Source organism: Apium graveolens, chromosome 10 (genome assembly GCF_009905375.1).
Source record: "Apium graveolens cultivar Ventura chromosome 10, ASM990537v1, whole genome shotgun sequence".
NCBI lineage: Eukaryota > Viridiplantae > Streptophyta > Magnoliopsida > Apiales > Apiaceae > Apium > Apium graveolens.
In genome coordinates, this window is record NC_133656.1 from 111,928,122 (window position 1) to 111,944,208 (window position 16,087).

At 38.1% G+C, this 16,087-nt stretch overlaps 1 non-coding gene across 1 annotated transcript; it reads left to right on the forward strand.

Annotated features, from left to right (window-relative positions):
- The first annotated feature begins 2,751 nt into the window (after window positions 1–2,751).
- Window positions 2,752–2,858, forward strand: LOC141694898 (small nucleolar RNA R71). The gene has a single exon (XR_012564177.1). It is a non-coding gene; the product is annotated as a small nucleolar RNA R71 (small nucleolar RNA).
- The last annotated feature ends 13,229 nt before the right edge of the window (window positions 2,859–16,087 follow it).

Genomic DNA, 16,087 nt, shown 5'->3' on the forward strand with positions numbered 1-16,087 from the left:
TTGTCCACCTCAAGACCCTTGCTAGAGACCTTATGCCCGAGAATAATGCCTTCACGCACCATAAAGTGACATTTTTCCCAATTGAGCACCAAATTAGTTTCCACACACCTTTTGAGCACCGCACGAAGATTATTCAAACATTCATCATACGAATATCCAAAGACGGAGAAGTCGTCCATGAACACTTCGACATTATTTCCAATCATATCAGAGAATATAGCCATCATACATTTCTGAAAAGTGGCAGGTGCGCCACATAAGCCAAACGAAACTCTGCGAAAAGCAAACATGCCAAATGGACAAGTGAAGGTAGTCTTTTCTTGATCCTCTGGTGCAATGCAAATCTGATTATACCCCGAATAGCCATCCAGAAGACAATAATACTCATGACCGGCCAACCTGTCAAGCATCTGATCAATAAATGGAAGAGGGAAGTGATCCTTTCTCATGGCCTTGTTCAACTTTTCGTAATCCATGCATACCCTCCATCCTGTGACTGTTCGAGTGGGGATGAGCTCGTTCTTTTCATTTTCTACCACAGTTATACCTCCTTTCTTAGGTACACATTGCACGGGGCTCACCCAAGAACTGTCAGAAATAGGATATATGATTCCTGCATCTAGCCACTTCAGAATTTCTTTCTTCACAACTTCTTTCATGATAGGATTAAGTCGTCGATGTTGCTCAACAGTCGGCTTACTACCTTCCTCTAGCAGAATTTTATGCATGCAGTACGAAGGGCTGATCCCTTTGATATCTTCTATAGTCCATCCGATAGCCGATTTGAATTCTCTCAAGATCCTCAAGAGCTTGTCCTCCTCACTACCTGAAAGGTCAGATGCAATAATAATAGGTAAAGTAGATGCATCCCCTAAAAATACATACCTCAAGTGTTGAGGCAATGGTTTAAGCTCCAAAGTAGGTGCTTCCTTAATAGATGGTTTGAGCTTTCCTTCAGTATTCTTGAGATCAGAAGTACCAAGAGATTCAAATGGCATGTCTAGCTTTCGCCTCCAAGGAGAAGCATTTATATATTGTATTTTCTCATTGCCATCCTCATCATCACTGTCAAACTCCCCCACTAAAGCTTTCTCTAATGCATCAGACATTAGCATATGATCAAGTTCTGAAGTTACCGCAGAATCAATCAAATCCACTTTTAAGCACTCCCCGTCTTCTGTAGGGAATTTCATCACCTTGAATACATTGAATGTCACATCTGGATCCTGCACCCTCATAGTAAGTTCACCTTTCTGCATATCTATCAAAGTACGACCTGTAGCCAAGAAAGGTCTTCCCAAGATTATGGGGATCTTCTTATCTTCCTTGAAATCCAAAATGATAAAGTCTGCAGGGAAGAAGAGCCTACCCACCTTTACTAACACGTCCTCCACTATGCCTCGTGGATATGTAATAGAACGATCAGGCAATTATAGAGACATGTAGGTGGGCTTTGGATCAGGCAAATTCAACTTTTTGAAGATAGACAATAGCATCAGATTGATGCTTGCTCCCAAATCGCACAGGCATTTGTCAAAAGACAACTTGCCAATGGTGCAAGGAATGGTGAAGCTACCTAGATCTTTAAGCTTTGGAGGTAATTTTTATTGCAGCACAGCACTGCACTCTTCCGTTAGAGCAACGGTCTCAAGGTCATCCAGTTTCACCTTCCTTGAAAGAATACTCTTCATGAATTTCGTATAACTAGGAATTTGCTCCAGAGCCTCAGCGAAAGGTATGTTGATGTGAAGTTTCTTGAACACCTCCAGAAACTTACCGAACTGTTTATCCAGCTTTTGTTGTTGCAATCTCATAGGGAAAGGTGGTGGAGGATAGAGCTGTTTCTCCCCTCTATTACCCTCAGGCAGAGTGTGTTCAACAGTAGTCTTCCTTGGTTCCGCCGCTTTCTCCTTTTGCTTCTCTTCTTCATCAACAACTTCAGCTTCTCCGTCTTTCACTTTTTCAGCATCAGCAACTTTTCCAAACCTTAAGGTAATAGCTTTGACCTGCTCTTTAGCTTCCTTCCTGCCTGACACTTCAGTATAACTGGGAAGTGTGACAGGTTGACGATTGAGCACTACATTGGCTATTTGATCGATTTGATTTTTCAATGTCCTGATAGAAACAGCCTGACTTTTGCATAACAGCTTGAGTTCCTCGAAATCAGCACTAGAAGGTGGAGCAGCACCTCCTTGTTGAGGATATGATTGCCTTTGAGCATAATGCTGTGGTTGCTGGAATCCAGGTGGATTAAACTGTTTACTTACGCCTTGCTGATATGGTTGCTGAATAGTATTCTGAGTATTGCTCCAGCTGAAATTGGGATGATTTCTATTGTTAGGATGTTAAGTTGCTAGCACAGGCTGCTGCGGTCGCTGATAATTGTTCACATACTGAACATATTCATTAACAAGAAAACACTGATCCGTAGCATGAGAACCTGCACAAAGCTCACAGACCATAGCTATCTGATTGATTCCATAGGTGGCTAAAGAATCGACCTTCAAAGACAGCGCTTGGAGCTGCGCTGCAATAGCTGTAGCTGCATCAACTTCCAGAATACATGCTACCTTCCCTGGCATCATCCTTTGAGTTGGGTTTTGATGCACATTTGCAGCTATAGTTTCAATAGGATTATAAGCCTCAGTATAGCTTTTGGCCCACAAGGCGCCTCCAGCTGCTGCATCGAGTATTGGCCGAGATTGGGCCCCTAAACCATTATAAAAATCAGTGATCTCCATCCAGTCAGGCATACCATGATGTGGACACTTTCTCAATATCTCCTTGTAGCGCTCCCAAGCTTCACACATAAATTCTGTTGGTTGCTGCGTAAACTGAGTAAGAGCACTCCTCATAGTTGCAGTCTTCGCCATTGGATAGAACTTCACCAGAAACTTTTGTGCAAGATCTTGCCAAGTAGTGATGGATCCAACTGGTTTAGAATGTAACCAGTCCTTAGCTTTATCCCTTAGAGAGAATGGGAAAAGCCTCAGCTTGATAGCCTCATCAGTCACACCATTATATTTGAAAGTACTACAGATCTCGGCAAAATTCCTGATGTGCATGTTAGGGTCTTCAGTCGCAGCACCTCCGAAAGAAACAGAATTCTGCACCATCTGAATAGTGCCCGGCTTGATTTCAAAAGTGTTGGCCTGAATAGCCGGATGAAGGATGCTTGACTGAATTTCATCAATTTTAGGCCGAGAAAAGTCCATAAGAGCTGGATCTGCCGGAACTATACGATCACCCATGGTTACTGGTTCTTTCTGCTCACACTCTTTATCCGAATCTTCAAAATCTATCTTCTCCGGAATATCAAGAACTGAGTCTGTCTCCTCTACCATATCTAAAGTCCTCTTGCGAGTACGAGAACGTGTTTGCATAAACGCTTGCTAAAGTACCTGAAACACAACCGGAAACAATAAGTAACACGTCTTAATCAATGAGTCCTAATGACCACTGATGGTAAGTACATAAACTAAACAAATACATCGAGTCCCCTGCAGCGGCGCCAAAAACTTGTTAGGCACAAAACACGCCCGCTAATAATTCACGCAATTATACGCGTTCACAAGTAATATAGAATAATTTCTAGTTCGTTCCCACAGAGACTCAGACTAATTATGTTCAATTAACACTTACTCACCAATGTATGATTACTTCTCAATGTCAAGACAATAACACGTAGAATTGATTAACTAATTATTAACTATAATTAACTACGAGAATTAAACACTTGATTGACACTTGAATTAACAATATTAAACACACATGAGATCTTAACTTCATTACTACTTTCTTCAATAATTATTGTTATTACCCTTAGCATGTAACGGTGATGATATTAATCGAACAACACGAAACTGATAAAAGCCAACTTTCATTGTACTAATACCATTCTACCAAACATCCACAATTAAGATAGAAGTTGAATAGGCATCAATTATGTTGAGACCCTATATGTCTCTTGAATTTGACAACATAACGATTTAAGCAGAAGTTATTCCTTATGATTACACAGGGTAAGTAAAACGGTTAGAGTTACCCACTAATCATGCATACACATACATGAACCTATGCTAGCATGGCAATTCTAAACCTCAAGATCCACTGTCGCTTCACAAGAGATTAACACCCTATCTTATATGTTCGCAACGCACATAAGACGAATAAGTACAACCAATACTAGATATCATACAATCATCACACACTAAGGTATTAAACAACTAACTAAAAAATTCCATAGTAAATCCGTTATGACCCCATGATCACAATTAGCCCATGATTGAACTCATCGTCACCATGGGTTCATATGAAAACATGATAATAACACACAAGAATAACTAATAAAAATACTTATTAAAACCAGAGTACGTTACAAGAGTAATAAGGTTCAAAGTAAAAAAAACTAGCATCCACTGATACAACGAATAAAAGAATCACATGAAAACTATGCTTCCTCTTCTTCATTGCGATGTGCTAAAACGGTCTTCTTCCTTCTCTCCTTGCTCCTCGATTGATACCACGATTCTCCACACGTGAAACGTCTCTGAAAACTACTTATATAGAAGCCCCACAAGTCCCAGCTATCTCAGAAGTCGGAAGTCCAACAGAATCAGGAGTCTAAAAATCAGTATCTTATTTTACGACCCTGAGCGGCCGCCCAGCAATCCTAAGCGGGCGCCCAGCTTCCTGAGCGGGCGCCCAGCAACTCACTGGAAATTTTTTTAATTTACTCCGGTGTTCAGCTGCGTTCTGCTCCTAACTTCCCACTTGCAATGCCAAGCACATACTTAGGCTTATCCCTAATGAAATCTCCCCTCAAACACAAGTAATACCCTGAAATGCATAAACACTAGAAAAACGCATCAAATACACAAAATACTTGATTTCAAGACATCAATTCAAGCCATTATAAGACGTTCTAAGTGGTATAAAATGCCACTTATCACTTTTCTAGACCAAACTTCTTTTAAATATCCTCATCAATTTTCTCCCAGTTTATTGGACTAAACTGCTTCTTTTCAGCTGCTCTCAAAGTGGCTGCTGCTTTATTAATTAGATCAATGCTATCTTAAGCTGGTGGCTTTATGAAAGCAATTGTTGGCACAATTGCTTTACTCACTTAAATGTTGAGCACTTTTTGCTCCCCCTCACTCTTAGAGCTCTCTTTCTCCCCCTTTTTGTTATCATTAAGCTGAGTAGAGGAGGAGGTCTGTGCAGCCACCAGTTTCTGAAGCAAGTCTGTTTGTTGAGCTTGGTGTAGATGGATTGCTTTAAGAGAAGCTTCCATAGCCATCATTCTTTTGTCCAAGGAATCCACCTTGGTTGCAAGATCAGAGTTTTTCCTGAGCTGTCTTTTGATGTCTATCATTGTTGTCTCTGGAAGTCTAGCTTCCAACTTGTCAGACATGTCTTTCTTGAGTTGATCAACTTCATTTTTGATGAGGAAGACATTTTGACTTTGTTGGTATCCTGATATTTGCTGTAGTTGGAGAGATGCAAGATGTGCTTACAGAAGCTTCTTGGTGCTAGCATTTGTGGTTGATTGAAGTGCAGACTGTGTTTGGTTGATAAGCTGGATGAGAGTGGTCTTGAAATAGTTTTCATCATACTGCTTTGAAAATGCCCATGATGGCATGCCTGATCTTGAACTAGGGCCTACTTCTCCCCCATGTCCAATGGATCTTCTTCACTATCTCCACCCTCACCTCTAAATAATTCCTTTGAGCCACCAGTCTCATAATCAACATCACCAGCTGTTGAAGGCAAAGCTGTGATGGCATCCTTAGCTCTTTGCATGGACTGTATGGTGTGCACCAAGTTTAGCATCCTTTCTGCATTGTCAATGCCCTGTCCAGCTAGAAGTTCATATGCTGGAACAGTGTGAGTAAATGCCTCAGCATCCAAGGAGGTGGAATCTACAACAGCTTGACTTTGCTGAAATAGTTCCTCCCTGTTAGCATCCTGGATATTCATTAACTCACTTGTAATGATACCCACCCTTATATCTCCTGTACCTGCATTTCTCTCATTATCTCTCTTTTCTTGCATCAAGGTCTCACCTTGGCTCCCCACCCTCACACCCTCACCTTCTCCATCTAAGGTGGGACTCCTCACACTCACTTTTTCTAGTCCTGAAGAAATGGACTACATTGGATCACTCTTTTTCTCTCCTTTTTCTTGGGAGCAACCCTGACTCTCCCTCATGTCACTACCTTCCCTCAATCCTAATAGTGATTGCACAATTACTAAGTCATCTGTACTTGTAACTATAGTTGAACTTTAGAGTTGTGCAGAGACACCCGACGGATGAGAGATATCCATCGGTTTAGTAATTTGACTATCCGACGGATGACTGCTGTTAGGCACGTCCATCGGGATACAATCACTACTCGACGGATGAACAATATCCATCGAGTGAGTAGAAATGAATGAGTTTGGAGTGGAAACTATTGTTGACTCTGTGCAGATTGATGAAAATTTTGGCACAGATGTCTCAACAGCTTCAGAAAGAATTGGCAAGTGAGCCAATAAATCAGCTAGAAGATGATGCTCACTTGTATGGATTTTTGGCTTCTCCAACAAAGTTAAAAATGGAGAATATGGTTGTGATGTTTGAATCATGTCAACATCTAAAGAGTGTGTGGGAGAATTTGGTGTTTGAGGTGTTTCAATTCATACAGATTTTAGCTGTGACTCCACATTTGTTGGAGCCACATCAATTTGACTTTGAGGTGGTGCAGTGACTGGGTCTTTAGCTCCAGTTTGCACTGTATGTGTATCCTGTGCATCCCCAATGGTTTTAGATTTCTTATTTCTTGTGTAGGTTTATAGTGAACTTGTGTCCCTACCCCTTTTGTTCTGTGCTCCTGGTTGAGAGCTTGTTTCAATAGTTACATCCTTTTGGGAAGATGAAACTAGAATTGAGCTTTTATCCTTATTAACAACCACAATTTGTTGGGAAACTGTGGTATGGCTAGGTTTGAGTACACTATGCTCACCGTCCTTATCCTTAGGGCTTCTTTGATTTTCACCCTGTCCCTCACCTGTCTTTTCCACCTTCACACTCCCCTCTTTGTGTTTAGTGGATTTTATAACTGGCATCTTTTGAGAGGCACCAGAGGGGGCTTTCTTTGTCTTTGGTTTTGAAACTTTGGTTTTGGTAGCTTGGGTAGGCATCTGTCTGGTCATTAACACAGATGCCACTGTTACACTAGAAGGCAAAGAAATGGTTGAGGTTGGAAGAGTAGAGACAATTGAAATTACCTCACTTACCTGAGGTGCCTCCATTACTGGAAAGTAGAAGAGTGGCACCTCACTGTGGTGATCTGCTCTATTGAGATCTGCAATAATTCTTCTTTCTTGAACCCAACAATCTAACTTGTTGGTTGGGTTCTCAAGCACAATATCCTCAAAGAGGTGGTTAGCAAGCATCATGAAAAATCTAGCATAATAAACATTCTTACCCCTCTTATTAAGCTCCCCTAACTTAAACCCCAACTCAAACAAGACTAGATCACTAAAATTGAAGTATTTATCAGTTACTAGCATGTAAAGCATGTTGAGCATGGAGATATTAACAGAATCAAAATTGCTAATTTTACCATAAAATAATTTAGTAACTACATCACACAGATAACTCCATTCTTTCCTAAGACCCAATCTCCTAATTTCACTTAATTTAGAGATGGTGAGTGCATAACCCATGGAGTTTAACATGTTAACAATATCAGTGTTTGTGTGTGGAGTAGTGACAGTATTATCAGGAATCTTAAAGCATGCTTTAACAATGTCACTATTAACACATAATTCCTTACCTTTAATAGTGAAAGTGATGGTCTTGTCAGTTGAGTTGTACACTGGAGTCGTCCATATTTCCTCCACTACCTCACAGTAGATAGTGGGAGATTACATCATGGCATATTTGAGCTTACAGCCTTGCACAAAATCCATCATTTCATGGTAGTCGCCAGACTGCTGAATCCCCTTGTTCACTAGAGCCGTGAAATTGTTCTTCTCATAGATAAAGCCAGTTTGAGACATGATTTTGACGACTAGTGCAATTTTTAGAGAGTAAAAATTGCAGAGAGAGAAAGGGTAATTGCTTTTGAGAAAGAAAGAAGTTAAAGCAGATGAATTGAGAATGATAAAAGAGAAGAAATGAAAATGAATTTTGCTTTTATACTATCTCAAAAATAACTGTAAAAAATAATAAAGTAAAATGAAGTGACCAATAAAAATTGCCCAAAATCGCCGTTTAAAAATAAGCTGTAAAAATTCCATCACTTATCCGTCGTGTTATGCTTAAAAACTGTAAGTATACTCGATGGATAATGTTCAGAAAATCAACGGCTAGGAATGAGATAATTCGACGGGTGAGAATAAATCAGTTATCCGTCGAGATATAAAATATTCTAGAAAAATAATTGATTTTATTAACAAATAGTATTCCGATGGATGATCGAACTCGATGGATAATGATCATCCGTCGGGATGTAAATTTTGACTTATCCAAAATTTCATCCAGGACTGAAAAATTAATTAAATTTCTGGCTGCTTTACAACTTGCAAAATATCTGAAAAGATTCAAGAGTAATTAAGCATACCTAACTCACTTACCAACCTTGAAAAGGTGGATTCATCCAGTGGCTGGGTAAGTATATCTGCAAGCTGTTTTTCACTTGGAACAAAATGTAGTTCCACAATACCATTCATTACATGTTCCCTTATGAAGTGGTACTTGATGTCTATGTGCTTTGTTCTTGAATGTTGTACTGGATTCTCAGTGATGGCAATTGCACTTGTGTTATCACAGAAAATAAGAATTCTTTCCCCTTGCAGACCATAGTCTAGCAATTGTTTTCATCCATAAAATCTGTGCACAGTAACTGCCGGCAGCAATATATTCAGCTTCTATTGTAGAAGTAGAAACTGAATTTTGCTTTTTACTGAACCAGGACACAAGATTGTTTCCTAGAAATTAACAGGTTCCTGTTGTACTTTTTCTATCAATTCTACAACCTGCATAATTTGCATCTGAATAACCAGTTAGATCAAAACCAGAATCTCTAGGGTACCAAATGCCAAGTTTTGGTGTACCTTTGCGATATCTGGAAATTCTCTTAATAGCAATTAAATGAGATTCTCTAGGATCAGCCTGAAATCTAGCACAAAGACATGTAGCAAACATTATATTTGGCCTATTAGCTGTTAAGTATAGAAGTGAGCCAACCATGCCTCTATAACTAGAAATATCCAAAGACTTTTCAATAGTGTTTAATTCAAATTTAGTTGCAGTGGCCATGAGAGTTTTTGCAGATGTGTAATCCATTAGTTCAAACTTCTTTAAAAGATCATAAATGTATTTAGTTTGACTAATGAATATTCCATCACTAACTTGCTTAACTTGAAAACCAAGAAAGTAATTTAGTTCTCCCATCATGCTCATTTCATACTTACTTTGCATCAATTTGGCAAACTTTTTGCAAAGTTTTTCATCTGTAGAACCAAAAATAATGTCATCTACATAAATTTGAACAAGTATGCTAGACCCATTAACATTTCTAAAGAATAAAGTTTTGTCAACAGTACCTCTAGTGAAGTGATTCTCTAAAAGAAACTTTGACAAAGTGTCATACCGGGCTCTAGGTGCTTGCTTCAATCCATAGAGTGCTTTCAAAAGATAGTATATATGATTAGGGAGATTTGGATCTTCAAAACAAGAGGCCGACTGACATAGACTTTCTTCTTCAAATCTCCATTTAGAATAGCACTCTTGACATCCATTTGATAGACCTTGAAATTGGCATGGGTTGCATAGGTTAAGAAGATTCCGATGGCTTCAAGTCTTGCAACAGGAGTAAAGGTTTCATCAAAATCTATTCCTTCTTGTTGACAGTAGCCCTTAGCAACCAATCTAGCTTTGTTCCTGACTACTATGCCATATTTATCCATCTTGTTTCTGAATACCCATTTGGTGTCTATTGGATTCTTTCCTTTAGGCTTGGGTACCAGCTTCCAAACATTGTTCCTTTCAAATTAGTTTAGCTCCTCCTGCATAGCTAAAATCCAATAAGGATCCAACAAAGCTTCTTCTACCTTCTTTGGTTCTTCCTTGGATAGGAAACTGCTATATAGACATTCTTCTTGAGTTGCTCTCCTTGTTTGAACTCTAGAAGATACATTACCAATGATGAGCTCAAAGGGGTGATCCTTTGTCCATTCTCTTTGTTGAGGTAGATTAGCTCTAGATGAAGAGGCATCATTGTTGTCTTGATGTGTGATTGAGTTTTGATTATTAGAAACTCCCTCTGAGTTTGTAAATCTATGATTTGAGAAAGAGGGACTTTTTGTAAGTGATCTATTCTGACTTTCAGCTTCTTTTGATGACCCGACAGATGGTGTATTTTGAGTTCCGACCGATGAAGCTGATTGTCTCCCGGTGGATGATGCAGATTGTCTGTTGACGGATGAAGCATTTTGTAACTCAATGGATGTTGAGTTACTAGCTTCATTGGTTGTAGATTTTTCTGCACTATCCTTAGTTGTAGTTTCTTGATCACTTTCATCATCACTGTCATCACTAACCATCTCCACATTGTCGAATTTTAGGCTCTCATGGTAATCTCCATCTTGTCGTCCTTCAATCTTTTTATCATCAAACACAACATGTATTGATTCCATAACAATGTTGGTTCTCAGATTGTAGACTCTGTATACTTTACCAACAACATATCCAATAAAAAATTCCATCATTTGCTTTAGCATCAAACTTCCTATTTTGATCAGTTTAATTTCTCAAGATATAGCATTTGCAGCCAAAGATATGAAGAAAATTTAGAGTTGGCTTCTTGTTCTTGAACAATTGGTAGGGAGTCATGCATTTTTATTGATTAACCAGAGAAATATTCTGAGTGTAGCATGCAGTATTTACAGCTTCAGCCCAAAAATATGTTGGTAACTTTGATTCTTCAAGCATTGTCCTTGCAGCTTTAATAAGTGATCTGTTCTTTCTTTCTACTACTCCATTTTGTTGTGGAGTTCTTGCTGCTGAAAATTCATGCATAATCCCATTCTCTTCACAAAATACTTTCATAACAGAATTCTTGAACTCAGTTCCATTGTCACTCCTGATTTTTCTAACTTTGAAATCAGGATGATTGTTGACTTGCCTTATGTGATTGATGATGATTTCACTAGCCTCATCTTTAGACTTAAGGAAATATGTCCAAGAGAACTTTGAGAAATCATCTACAATTACTAGGCAAAATCTTTTCCTTTAGATGGAAAACACATTGACTGATCCAAATAACTCCATGTGTAACAATTGCAAAGGTTCTTCAATTATTGAATCAAGATTCTTTCTGAATGATGCTTTGATTTGCTTTCCCTTTTGTCAAGCATCACACAGTCCATCCTTAGAAAACTCCACTTGAGGAATACCTCTAACCAGTTCTTTCTTTACAAGCTCATTCATGGTCTTGAAGTTCAGATGGGATAGCTTCTTATGCCTTAGCCAACTTTCATCTTGACTTGCTTTACTGAGAAGGCAAGTAACAAATTATGCATTTGATGAGTTGAAGTGAGCTATGTATACATTTCCTTTTCTCACTCCAGTGAGAACCACTTTGTTGCTCCTCTTGTTTGTCATAACACAGGCTTCTGAATTGAAGGTTACTGAATTGCCTTTATCACAAAGTTGGCTGATACTCAACAAATTATGCTTGAGACCATCCACTAATGCAACCTCCTCAATGATGATATTATTTTTTGAAATCAAGCCATATCCCATAGTATAACCCTTGCTATCATCTCCAAAAGTAATACTTGGGCCAGCTCTTTCCTTGAACTCTGTGACCAGGGTAGAATCTCCAGTCATGTGTCTTGAACAACCACTATCCAAGTACCACATATTCTTTCTGTTTCCCTGCACATATTAAAATTAAATCAAGCTGATTTTGGTACCCAAATTTCCTTGGGTCCTTCCTTGTTAGCTTTCTTCTTTTGTTTCTTAGGTTTAATCTCATTTTACTTGAGGATATCAGATCCATCCTTAGTCATCTGATTTGGACCTTTGAAACCATTCATTAAAATAGAATTATCATGCATATTTTAATTAACAGGAAATGGCATGATATTTGTAAACATGTTATTCCAGTAGGGCATGCTAAATGGCATTTGAGGCATACTAAATGCAGCATAATAAGTATTACGTGTAAATGGCATATTAGCAAACTGTACATTCATATTCTGTGTAGACATAACATTCATAGGCATAGAAGGCATAGCACTCATGTTGGGAAAAGAAAGTGGTACAGTCATGGAAGTAGGCATGTCAAGTTTGTAATTAACAGATAGATGATTACCACTACCACACTTAGCACAGAATTTTCTTAGAGCATACTTATCAGGTGTGTAGTTGTTATGTTTGTTAATCCCTACTTTCCCATTTCTATTGTTTTTCTTTTTAGCCTCTGTTTTAACCTCAATCTTTTCTAGTCTGTCATTCAATTGCTTGATAGACAGATGTCCAACATTCACTTTCTTCTCCTTCTCCACTTGACTAGATTCTCTTGAAATAAAGTTTTTGGAAACTGATCCATATTTTTCATTTAACTTGGCAAGTTTGGCTTTACTCACAGGTTTGCTTACAGCCGACGGATGAGGATTTGTGTCACTTGACTGGCCGACGGATGAACAATATCCACCAAAATAGAACAAATGATAGATTTTGGAGTTGAAACTATTGTATACTCTGTGCAGATTGATGATAATTTGGGCACAAAAGTCTCAACAGTTCCTGAAAGAATTGGCAAGTGAGCCACAAATCATCTAGAAGATGATGCTCACTTGCACTGAATATTGGCTTCTCCAACAGAGTTAAAGAAGGAGAATTAGGGATTGATGTGTGTATCATATCCATATCCAGTGAGTGTGTGGGTGAGTTTGGTGTGTTTGGTGCTTCAATAGTCAAAGATTTTAGCTATGACTCCACATTTATTGGAGCCACATAAAACTAAATTTGAGATGGTGCATTGACCGAGTCTTTAGCTGCAGTTTGCACTATGTGTGATCCCTATGCATCCCCAAGTTTTCTAATATTTCTTCTTTCTGGTATAAGTTTGGGGTGAGTCTGTGTCCCTAGCCCTTTTGATCTGTGCTCCTAATTGGGAGCTTGTTTCAATAATAACATCCTTTTGAGAGGATGAAACTAGAGATATGCTAATTTCCTTATTAATCACTACAGTTTGTTGGGAAACTGTGGTGTGGCTAGGTTTGGGTACACTCACCTTTCCATCCTTATTCTTAGGGTTTATTTTATGTTCACCCTGTCCCTCACCAACCTTACCACCCTTCACATTCCCCTCTTTGATTTTGGTAGATTTTGAATCTGGCATCTTTTGAGAGACACCAGGGTGTGGTTTCTTTGATTTTGTTTTTTAAAGTTTGGATTTTGTGGCTTGGGTAGGCATCTGTTGGGTCATTCACACATATGTCATATCCACAGTCAATGGCAAAGAAATTTGGGAGGTAGAAAGAGTAGAGACAGTGGTATTCACCTCACTTACCTATGGACCATCCATGACAGGCAAGTAAACCAGAGGCACCTCCTTGTGGCGATTAGCTCTGTTTAAATCTGCAATAATTCTCCTTTCTTGAACCCAACAATCCAGTTTGTTGGTTGGGTTCTCAATCTCAAGATTCTCACAAAGATGATTAGAAATAATTATAAAGAATCTAGCATAATAGACACTTCTAGGTCTCTTCTTAATCTCCCCTAACTTATAGCCTAACTCAAACATGACAGCATCACTAAAATTGAAGTAATTATCGGTAACTAGCATGTAGAGCATGTTAAGCATGGCAGTATTGACAGAATCAAAGTTGCTTACTTTACCAGAAAATACCTTGGTAACTACATCACACAGAAAACTCCACTCTTTCCTAAGACCTAGTCTCCTAATCTCACTTAACTTAGAGGTAGGAAGTGCATAGCCAATAGAATTGAGTAAGTTAACTAAATCAGCATCTGTGTGTGGTTTAGTAGTAGTGTTTTCAGGAATTTTAAAGCATGCATGAATAGTATCACTGTTAATGCAAAATTCCTTACCTTTAATAGAGAGTTATGGTTTTGTCAGTTGCCTGATATACTGCAGTAGTCCACATCTCCTCCACAATTTCATAATAGATTGTGGGTGATTCCAGCATGGCATAACTGAGCTTACATCCCTTCACAAAATCCATCATTTTGTGATAATCCTCAGAGGCTGGAATTTTTTTGTTCACAAGAACTACAAAATTGTTCTTCTCATAGATGAATCCTGACTGAGACATGATTTTGACTACTTGTGCCATTGTTAAAGCAAGGAAATTTGCAGAAAGAAAGGGGTTTTTCTTTGAGAGAGAAGATAGCAGTTAATTGCAGAAGAGAAAGATAAACGTAAAAAATAAACTAGAAGTAAGGCTTTTATGTATTCTCAGATAAAATGGGATAAAACTTAAAGGTAAAAATTAAAGACCCAATGAGAATTGCCCAAAATAGCCGTTTAATAATAAAATAAACTGTCAAAATTCTGTCAATTATCCGCCGTGATATACTTACAGACTGTAAGTATATTCGATGGAATTTGTTCAAAACTTTAACGGCTAAGATGTAGACAATTCGACGGATGAGAATAAAGCAATTATCCGTCGGGTTTAAAATAATCAAGAAAAGTAATTGATTTTTACCAAACTATTCTATTTCGATGGATGATCAAATTTGATGGATAATGAATATCCGTCGAGATGTCAAATTTGACTTAGCCAAATTTTCATTCAAAACAGAAAAATCAATTAAATTTCTGGCTGCAGTACAACTTGCAAAATTATCAGAAATAATTAAGAATAACTAAACATACCTAACTCACTTACCAACCTAGTAAAGGTGGATTCATCAAGTGACTTGGTAAAGATATCTGCAAGCTGCTTCTCACTTGGAACAAAATGAAGTTCCACAGTACCATTCATCATATGTTCCCTAATGAAGTGATACTTGATGTCTATGTGCTTTGTTCTTGAATACTGTACTAGAATTTCAGTGAGGGCAATTGCACTTGTGTTATCACAGAAAATAGTAATTATGTCCACTTGCATACCATAGTCCAACAGTTGGTTTTTCATCCATAGAATCTGTGCACAGCAACTACCAGTAACAATATACTCAGCTTCAGCTGTAGAAGTAGAAACTGAATTTTGCTTTTTACTGAACCAGGATACTAGCTTGTTTCCTAGAAATTGACAGGTTCCTGTTGTACTTTTTCTATCAATTTTACAACCTACATAATCTGCATCTGAATAACCAGTTATATCAAAACCAGAATCTCTAGGGTACCAAATGCCAAGTTTTGTTGTTCCCTTGAGATATCTGAAAATTCTCTTTATAGCTATTAAATGAGACTCTCTAGGATCATCCTGAAATCTAGCTCAAAGATAAGTAGCAAACATTATATCTGGCCTACTAGCTGTTAAATACAAAAGTGATCCAACCATGCCTCTATAGCTTGAAATATCCACAGACTTTTTATTAGTGTTTAATTCAAGTTTAGTTGCATTGGCCATGGGAGTTTTTGCAGATGTGCAATCCATTAGATCAAACTTCTTTAAAAGATCATAAATATATTTAGTCTGACTAATTAATATTCCATCACTAACTTGCTTAACTTGTAAACCAAGAAAGTAAGTTAGTTCTCCCATCATGCTCATTTCATACTTACTTTGCATTAATTTGGCAAACTTTTTGTAAACTTTTTCAAATGTAGAGCCAAATATAATATCATCTACATAACTTTGAATAAGTATACTAGAGCCATTTACATTTCTAAAGAATAGAGTTTTGTCAACAGTACCTCTTGTGAAGTGATTTTCTAAGAGAAACTTTGACAAAGTATCATACCAGGCTCTAGGTGCTTCCTTCAATCCATAAAGTGCTTTAAACAGATAGTAGACATATTCTGGAAAATTTGGATCTTCAAAACCAGGAGGCTGACTAACATAGACTTCCTCCGCCAAGTCTCAATTCAGAAAGGCACTTTTGACATCCATT